General features: G+C 41.3%; 1 long non-coding RNA gene across 5 annotated transcripts; it reads left to right on the forward strand.

The window, feature by feature from the left end:
- Positions 1-8: 8 nt before the first annotated feature.
- On the forward strand, positions 9-9,048 carry LOC120303380. Of its 5 annotated transcripts, XR_005555437.1 has the most exons (4): positions 9-1,700; positions 1,785-1,894; positions 2,732-5,191; positions 8,039-9,048. It is a non-coding gene; the product is annotated as an uncharacterized LOC120303380 (long non-coding RNA). The 5 variants fall into 5 exon arrangements; XR_005555434.1 differs by having other exon boundaries at positions 9-1,894; XR_005555435.1 differs by having other exon boundaries at positions 1,785-5,191.
- Positions 9,049-9,846: the final 798 nt, after the last annotated feature.

Genomic DNA, 9,846 nt, shown 5'->3' on the forward strand with positions numbered 1-9,846 from the left:
GTATTTGAATCATTTTGTGTTTGTAGCTCAGCCTTGCTGCAGATTGGTGTTTTTTTTAAAGGATTTTGAGATTCACATTGCCTAGATTGCCTGATCTTCAGGAGTGGGGTGGAGTGCGCTCTGCGCATGTTCAGAAGCACGTGTTCATCTCAAAGAAAACATATTCCAAGCCATAATGCTCTGGCCAGTGCTCTATGGCAAAAAATACTGACTCAAGTGATACCTTTGACCAGCTAAGGCCAATTTTGCTTTGCAACAATACTTTCTGGTATTTTCCCAGAAGGCCCAGCCAAGTCCATAATGTTAAACACAGCAGCAAAACAAAGAGTTTTTCGATGCAGCCAAGCTAGAGAAGCTGTTGGTTTGAAACAACTTTGGGGACCAAGCTCGGGTATCCTGATTAGATGGCCAGGCATTCTGGTCAGTTTAAAAGACAGTGCTTTCACTCTTGTTCCTGAAACAAAATCCAAGGAAGCGATTGGAGAGCCATTTGTCTGGAACACTATAATCTCCTGCTTGAGCAGGGGGTTGGACTAGAAGACCTCCAAGGTCCCTTCCAACTCTGTCATTCTGTATTCTGGTCAGGTGCTCCAGCTCCATAGAGTTATGGAGCAATGGGTAATGGGTGTTGTAATCGGACACTCGAGCCGGGGAGGAGACGGAGCCAATCTTCCCTTTCTCCCGGAAGGGTTCCCTCCTTCCTCCCGCCACTCCAGAGAACCTGGAAACTTTTTCTCCCCTCCCTAAAAGCTTCCTCTCGGCCTCCTGCTTGCCTTGGCTTCTTCCCCTCCCCGCCTCTTCCCCTCCCCCAGGCCTCTCTCCGCCCCCTCCCCTCCCCGCTTCCAGACAAACCGAGCAGAAACGCAAACATTTTGGGCCGCGCGTCTCTGCCATCGATCATCCCGCGGCCCGGCTCAGGCGAGAGCCGCCCCCGCCCGTCCCGAGACAGGTTCCGTGCTTCATTCCCGATTCGGCTCATGCCCACCTGAGCCGCGCGCTGACAAATAGACATTTAAATCAGACAATTAGCTGGCCTCCACTGCTGACATTTTTAATGTATTAATGTGCATCAACAGCTAATACATAGAAAATTCCCCAAATAACAGGGCTCGGGTAAAAGAGGTTGCTTTGCCGCGCGGGAGCTGGCAGTGATATACGACTCCGGTGGGGCACCGGACCCGCAGTTCGCATTAATTACCAGCCGACTGACAGGCCGACGTGACAGCGCGGCGTAGGCAGGAGCCCCGTTATATTATCTTTAGCCCCCGGGGTGGGCGCGCTGCGCCGGCAAAAGGAAGCCGTGTACATTGTGCATCTGTTAACACCAAATCCTCGCCCGCGCTCGCCTGCCTGTGCGGGTGTGCATATAGTTGGCAGTCCGTAAACCATGGACCAGCCCCCCCCCGCCCGGTCTTGGGGGTTGAAAAGAATGACATTTATCCGGGGTGTCAAACGCACGAGGTATTTCTGACTGGGCCTATCAGAATTTTAACTGTGTAACTCGGTTTAGCAAAAGGAAGAGAGAGAGAGAGAGAGACAAGGCAAAGGTGTGTAAAAGTTGTGCCAGAGTGTGTTGCGGGAAAGAAGCAGAAAGCAACCCATCTGGTCTGCAAAAGTGAGAGAGGAATAAGTGGAGCTGTCTAAGGCATGTTAGGGGTCAGCTAAGGAACATTGATGGAGGATGTACGCGCAGAGTACGGGTACGTATGAAAGAAAATTATATCGGGTGTATGGGTATAACTGTAAGAATGAAAAATATAAAAAAACATATTTCCTCTCCAAAGACAGTTTCCATGCTCAAAGCTCTCAAACACGAAAAAGGAAGAGAGAAAAGCAAACAAAAATGGATCGTTAAAATCACACTAAATTGCACTGTGGTGAAGAAAAGGATCAGGTGTGTACAGAATTTATACTTAAAACTCAAGCATGGATTTTGCATGCAAAAGAGGCTGTACATGCACATAACTGATTTTCACACTGTTGTAAATACATGTTGAAGAAATCGTCAATATTGCTTAAACTGGAATATATTTCCATCTACACAATGTGAATCTGTGGGCTTGGAAGGAGAGAAGCTGTAAATATCTGTGAGGCCGTACAATCCAAAATAAAATACGTAAATTAAAGGATAATTTCATATAATAAAACAGTGGAAGTAAATGAGACTACGTTTGCTAGCTGAGTCTTATCATTCTGGTTAATGTTAGTAAAAGCAAACCTAACAGCTAGAATTAATCTGGGAGTAAATTACAGAATAAAATGTATTTAAAATTTGTTCTTTCAAAGAAATTTATTTTGGAATCATTCTTAGAAAAGAAATAATGTGATCTTTTGGGGAAAAAAGACTGGCGGGTGACAGTACAAGGTGGGCAAACCTTATAAAGATCTTTGTGTGTATATTAAAAATGAAACGGTTCATTTCTGATGCTGCTGCTACGGTAGTTTCTTCAATTGTTATATGTGTGAGTCTGAAACCATTTGCCTTCAAAATTGCCCTTCCCTTTGGTTTTTGCCTCTTCCAATTTCAATCTTCCATTTTTTTTTTTATCAGTCAGGGAAGATGTTTCCCTCTCAACACTACACAACTCAGTATTGGAAAATAGTTTGTTTGGCTAACAGATGTGTACTGTGGGTTGGCAAACATGGATTGCTTCTCTCCTGTGATATATTGCACATTTAGCTGAGGTTTAATAATTGCAGTACTTTGGGGTTTTCTTCTTTTATCCTATAGATGTCACTGATTGCTCCAAACCGGTGGATGAATGTGTAGCTCTGCTCCTGTCTCTTCCCTAAGGAAATGAATGTCAAGAATGGCTCAGAATTGCTACTCTCTGAACCAGAAAAATATTGAATTTCCTTCTATCCCCTCTGACGTGTTTCTTAATTCCCAGCAGCAGCAGCCACTCATCTGAAAGAGAGCTTTGTACATGGGTGAAACAATAGCTCAACAGCAGGGATATGTAAGAAGGGGACCCAATGCTGCTGTTTTCACTGAAGCCTTTGAAACACTGCTGGATTGTAAGAAATGAAGATTCAATCACAAACCATGCCTTGCAGACTCATAAATATATGACTTGCAAGTGGCAGCTTTTCATTTGCACTCATTTGCAGAAATATGATATGTGGTATAGACACACTGTCGTTTGTGTATCAGCTCTCCCGCATATCCATCATGTAGCCTCCTTGTCCTGTTCTGGCCATGAATCATCCACTACTAAGACGTGGCTTGATTTGCTTAACCATAATAACTGAGTACAGTACAATTAACTTGAATTTTTGCATCATGCTAAAACTATGAACCATGGTTAACACATCCCAGTGATTCAGCTCATAGTATGCAAATTGCATTATGACCAAATGCAATGTAGTCATGATGAACTGTAGGGATCATGCCAGGGTTAAGATCTGCGTTCAAATCCTTATTGGGACATGAAAATTAGTCAGTGACCTTGGATTAGACAGACGGGGAAGGAACATGCATGAGCTCCCTGGAGGAAAGCTGGGAGACCCATGTAATAAATTAACATTGCTCCTAGTAGCTGTTCTACCACTGTTGTAAATTTTCCAGCAGTCGAGTTGGACAGCTTTGATGCTGACCTCCCAGCACTGCAGGGAAAAGATATCCATCACAGCCTAGGCTGGAGGAAATGTTGAGGGTGTGTGGTGGCTTTCTGTGACACTGAGAAATCCAAGTAATTGTATCTCCACAGAGCTGAGTTTAATTTGGTTGAGATCCTGCTTCATAATATGATTAACACAATGATTAATTCTGCTCAGAGATTCTGGTTGACATACCAGAGGCTTCCAGGTCCTGATTGCAAAGGTGCAGATGCCACTAGGCTGCAGAAATGAAGTAAGACTTTTCTATAACTATTGGTTATTATTATTATTTGAATTTTCACAGCCCAGGTCTGATTTAAAAAATTAGGTTACCTATGTTTTAGAAGAAGTAATAGTTTCTGTATCTCTTTGCGATGCCACCTTTTAGTCATCCTGAGTTGTGTAGCCCAGGTCGGCTACCATTTTTAAAAGTAATCTTAACAGAAAAATCCCATACTATTTCGTTTGTTTGTTTGTTTTCTTTCCAGATTTTTTTTTATTAAGTTTCAGTAAAGGATAACGTACAAAAAGGCAAAATAAAAGGGGCTAGGGAAAAAAAGCTTAAATAAAAAGCAAAATCAGGAGTGCAAAGAGAAAGAAACAGAACTGAAATAAAGACTGTTTAGGATACCAGTTAATTATTTACATTTTTAGGCAGTTTTTAGGTCATGTGCCCTTCTAAGGCACTACTTCCTTGAGAAATTGAAATACACACACACACACACACACACACACACACCCTCCGTGGACTTAAAGTTAGAAGAGAGGAGCAGGAGGATATGGTCAAAACTAGTCCTGTCAGAAAGTGGATGATGGCTGTTCTGGTGGGCTGATTTTAGTTCGGGGCAGGTAGAGCCTTTATATGTTTTTGCATATCAGATGCTAAAGTTAACAATATTCTCATCAATTTTGGCTCCTAGGCCAGGGGTAGGCAACCTTGGCTCTTTTACGACTCATGGACTTCAACTCCCAGAATTCCCGAGCCAGCGTGGCTCAGCTTGGAAACCTCTCCCTTTCCCCTCAGCATGGCTGGCTCAGGAATTCTGGGAGTTGAAGTCCACGAGTCATAAAAGAGCCCAGGTTGCCTACCCCTGGCCTAGGCATTTTGACTTGGAGCAGCGATGGTGGGGAGCTGGTCGGTGATAGTTTTTCAGGCAACAGATTTTCTTTGGGAAGCTCCTGTTTGGAGAAGAGGCCCTTCCTTCTTTTTCTCTCTCTTTCAGCTTTTCATTGACATTGCCTACTACAACCAGACGTAGAAAAATGAAATCCAGTCATTTGAAATATATTCAGAATGACCATTTCGACAAAGACAGTTCATTCTGGAGGAATAATGGGAACACAAGTGGAATAATAACAGAATATTAATCCCCTGTAAAGAAGCTGTGTTGCAGCATAATCAAAGAGTACAGGGGATCCAGACATTGGAACATTTCCCCAATAATTATAAAGAAGCTGACTCTGCTTATAGAACTGCCCAGATAAAAAGACAGCTATTCTTTTTTTCTCTTCCTTCTTCCTGCCTGCCTTCTGTGTGGCCACCCAACTTACCACTTTGACTCTGAGCAGCTAACAGTCCACAAAAATAAACGTAAGTACAATCTGAGATCTATAACATAAGTTCATCCCTCAAAAGGGATCAACCTCTGTGAATGTTTATCCAATAAGTTGCTCAGTCATAATGTGTCTATTTTAGTAACTTAAGAGCTAAGCCCATTTTTCAGGGCTTAGGAGCAGTTCTAATTTGTTTTAGGAAACAGAACTTGATTCATCTGCAGTCTAGGGATACGGTAGTATTGGGCTTTATGGTAGGAAGAGAAGCATCCTATCCTTCTTAACAATTTTCCCCCTCTTCAATCAAGGGAAAAGCAAAGGGATCCTTGACTAGAGTACAAGCTAACCAATGAAGGCTCTCCCATGTCTTCAGCTTTGAAGAAACACAAAATAAACAACATTCCTATGTTGGGAAGGCCAGATACATTTATGCATTGGATGCCTGTTATAAGGCATAATTGGGAACATTGATCAGACCTGACCACCAGTGCTTCAAGGAATCAATTGGCAAAATCTGCTTACTAACTGAAACATTTGTCATCTTGTCCAAACTTGGGGGCAGGGGTGGGGGGGGGAACAGCATGGAACGTGAATAGGATAGAAAGGTAACGTTTCATGATCATATCACAAGTCTTGGATTCTCTTGTTGATTTTCTATGTTATCCCCAGGCCATCCTTCCCCAATAGGTTGCCTTCTATGTTATATCAGATTATGACTCCCATTGCCACATCCTGGATAGGCACTGCTCTTTCTAGAGGGAATCGTAGGTCAACAAACTTCGAAGGTCTCTGATTAGAGGATGCTCTTCTTCTATTCAAGATGTCACCTTTCCCCCACTAACCTGTCCCTTTACATAGTAACAGTTGGGATTATTATGCAATTGTTTGCTAATCTTCACCCTTAGTTTTTTCAGGCACAGGGTTTGTTTTGGTGGTTCATCCAGCTAGGATTTATATGGAAGTGGACAAATGATGACTGTGGAGTAAGAGCCAGGATCTGAGGGTGAAAAGCAGTTCTGGCACTCTCCCCTTCCTGTCTTGTTAGCCTTTGCTTAATGTGAGTGTTGACAACCTGAGAGATCGATACAGCTGACCTTTTGCAGGGATGAGAATCTGATGCATGACAGGTCAGATTTGGTAGCAGAATATTGCTGAGGCCTAAAGCTCTGATCCAGAGAGAAGAATGCCGTAATGGTATGTGGGGATGACCTTGGGAAAATGAGCTGAGAAATACTGCCTGGGGCAGGGGTAGGCAACCTTGGCTCTTTTATGACTCGACTTCAACTCCCAGAATTCCTGAGCCAGCATGGCTCAGCTTGGAAACCTCTCCCTTTCCCCTCAGCATGGCTGGCTCAGGAATTCTGGGAGTTGAAGTCCACGAGTCATAAAAGAGCCAAGGTTGCCTATCCCTGGCCTAGGGAATGGCCAGAAAAGAGACAGCATAGCCTGCAACTGGGTAATGGGAGGGGCAGGAGGCTCAGAAGAGACCCTCCCTAGTTTCTAGGACTGTAATTGAGACAGTGGGAGATTTGTACTTTCAGATTTGCAAGATTCTGACAACGTAGCTTTACGATAAAATAGAATTAGTTCATATTGTCATGTTTCCTGTCTGGTCAATCTAGTAAGGCTGACATCAATCTTACAAGTACAATTTATAGTTGTATTTGTAGCCCAGGTCAGGTGGAATCAAAACTCTAGGGATATAGAAAGTTGGCAGTTTTCATTTATAGTGTCCTACCTATCTCAGGCTGCAGCTTCTGAGCACTTGGAGAGTTCCTGATCACAAGTAAAGCCTAATAAAAAGGAAGGTTGGGATGAAGATAACCTAAGTCCAAACCAGACCTGACAATGTAGAAAGCATACAATAGGATAGGATTTCCTTTGTTTGCTCAGAGATTATTCACAAACACAAGAACGTTTAGTATTCCCTCCTTCAACAGACGGTCTAAGACAGGGGTGTCCAACCTTGGCAACTTTTAAGACTTGTAGATTTCAACCCCCCAAATTGCTTAGCCAGCAAAACTTGGACACCCCTGATCTAGGATAAGATGATAGGCAATATCATAATAAGATGATAGGCTGTCACAATCAGATAAATTAGTCCAGTATTTTCATCTCTAAGCATTCAACATTCCTCAGATCCTTGTAAACGTACAGGGTCACGTTTCTGTTTTGAAAGATTGGTTTTCTTTTGATAAACATATCCCTATTTCTTTGTATACTTTGGGAGGCCGAAGTTATACCCTCTAATTTTTAAGTGCATATTAGTGCATTTTTCAGTGCTGACTTTTATTTTCAAGTTAGCTTGGAGTAATATAAGTTGACTCCGTCAAAAGTGGGTCTTGAGTTTTGTCAGCACTTCCTTCTTTCAGGACCGCCCATTCCATCTTTCCCACGGCATCCACCAGCTGAATTACAATATGCTCACTGAATTTAATCAGGTACCTCTAAATGCTTTGCTGATCACCATCACTTTAGTTATATTTCTCCTGAAATACTAGTATTGCCGCAAACCATGAGGCTACTACTGATATGAGTTTGAATGAAAGGAAAAGCTTTACCTCTTTGAGCACAGGCATCTTGTAATAGGGTTATAAAGGCCCTTAGAATAGGCATTTAGCACATTGGGACTGGGAATTGTGGGTGACCAATTTAGGTAAACATTCCTTCAAACAAATCCTTTTTTGCCTTCTTCAGGTGACAATATAACTTTTCAAGGACTAAAAATTTCTCAGGTCTACTCTTCTTCTCGTCCGTTTACATATTCTTCATCTGAAGTCTAAAAAGTTGAAGGTGTACATTCCACAGGTGTCTTTGACTTACCTTTCGTTCATCCTAGTGTCCTTTATAATATTCTAAATAATAGAATATTTATTTTTCTCAGAATACAGAGATGGATAGTGACAGGAAGGGGACCTTAAAGAAATGGAGTGACCCAGTTGTTGGAAGAAGCAGATGTTTGAAGCAACTTGAATCCAAAAAGATGAAGAATTCACAAACTCAGCAGAGATATTAGACAGGCTGAACAAATTCCAGAGTATCCAGGGTTGGCAGCAGATGAAATTGATGTTTTAAATAATTGTGAATGCTACTCATCAGTGCTATGTTATTGAACTTACTTCGATTTTATGTATAAGAAATTCAGGCTATGAAGCAAAATCTCCTGACTCAGCTCATTTGCTAAACATCCAGAATTATGGACTATGTCTGCTTTCTAAACCTTTAAAATGCTAACAAATTGCTCTTTTGTATTTTAGCCTCACACCAGTACACTTTCAACACCCTGAATAATCAAAAGTGTAGCTGAAAAACTCTGATCTCTTTCCTCTACAAATAAAATGCTGTGCCAGCATCTATTAATGATAAAGTAAGAAATAATATATTCAAAATATAATGGCTGTGAAAAGTACTTACTTGTGCAAACAAAAGCAATTTGGATTCTCCTGTCTGTGTGGGATATTTTGTGTTACTGATGAATGGATGGTGCAGAAAGAAGCTAGCAAACAGGCTAAAGGTTCATTAAATTAAATGTTATATGGGGCACTGCAAAGGTGATGTTTTTATGTATTCTGTCTCTTGTATAAATTACCTTCAACAAGCTAAATCCTTAATCATAGTAATGAAAAATAAGCTGGCATGCAAAGTGAGAATAAGCAGTAGGCCACGCTTAGGTCAAAAGTCCAAAAACTACAGTATGTGAGAAGTGATTCTTTAGTTGCTGAAATCAAAGAAAGGAACCACATGACTCAGCCAGTGTTTATGGAGGTGGATGACAGATATAAAAGGAAGCATTTTTGTTCCTAGTCTCCAAATTATTGATGTTAACCATTGTTTTGCTGCTGAGTCCCAAATCAGTGGAATGAGTTGACCTTTATTAAATTGCATATCAAGTAAGATTTCATTCCTATAATTCTAAATTATGTGTTTAGAGTTATAATGATCCTGACTGTAATCAAACTCCAAGCACTTTTTCTCCATAGTAAATCATATTTCCCTGGCCATTTCTCTAGAACTAAAAACCAAGAGGTGTAAACCTGTTCCTGGTTAATATATATATTCCTCCCCATAGGAGAAGAATGCTTCTTGGGATTCACTGGAGAATTTTTTTATTGGGACTGAGCTCATAGATCCAAATTTGCCTTGATTTTAGCCAGTGACCTCAATGCAGGCAGTCCTGATGATTTTTAAGTCATGTGGTCTGAGGTGGACCAGATCTGCCTCCACAAGAAGACTAGAATTATATTTTCCCATGTCCTTCGGGTCAACACATGCTTCTGTATCTGTTATTATATTAACGCTTTCTGAATGGTTTCATCAAGGTCATCTCTATGGCTCCATGCAATGATGAATCCTTTCCTTCCCCATTTTAATGCAATTTTTTTTTCTCATACAAGCTATTTCAATTTGGCCCTCGGCATTCTAAAGACAAATGCATCATTTCAAGAGGCTGCAGGTTTATCTTTTGTCCATTAAACATTACTCACAAATTATAAAGGGTTCAGCCTCTCAAGACTGGAAGGAGAATGCACCTTCTGGGGCCAAAAGAGCATTCCTATCTTTAATTATATAATTGATACATAACACACTTCTTCTTGGCAGTTATGATCTTGAAATAGTTTTCCATTCTGACTGTAATCCCTTTCCACTATCTGGGGTGTTTGATCTCGTAATGATTTGGCTTAGAAAATGTAG

The sequence above is a fragment of the Crotalus tigris genome, unplaced genomic scaffold (assembly GCF_016545835.1).
Source record: "Crotalus tigris isolate CLP2741 ecotype Arizona unplaced genomic scaffold, ASM1654583v1 scf7180000024465.619267, whole genome shotgun sequence".
In the NCBI taxonomy this organism is placed as follows: Eukaryota; Metazoa; Chordata; class Lepidosauria; order Squamata; family Viperidae; genus Crotalus; species Crotalus tigris.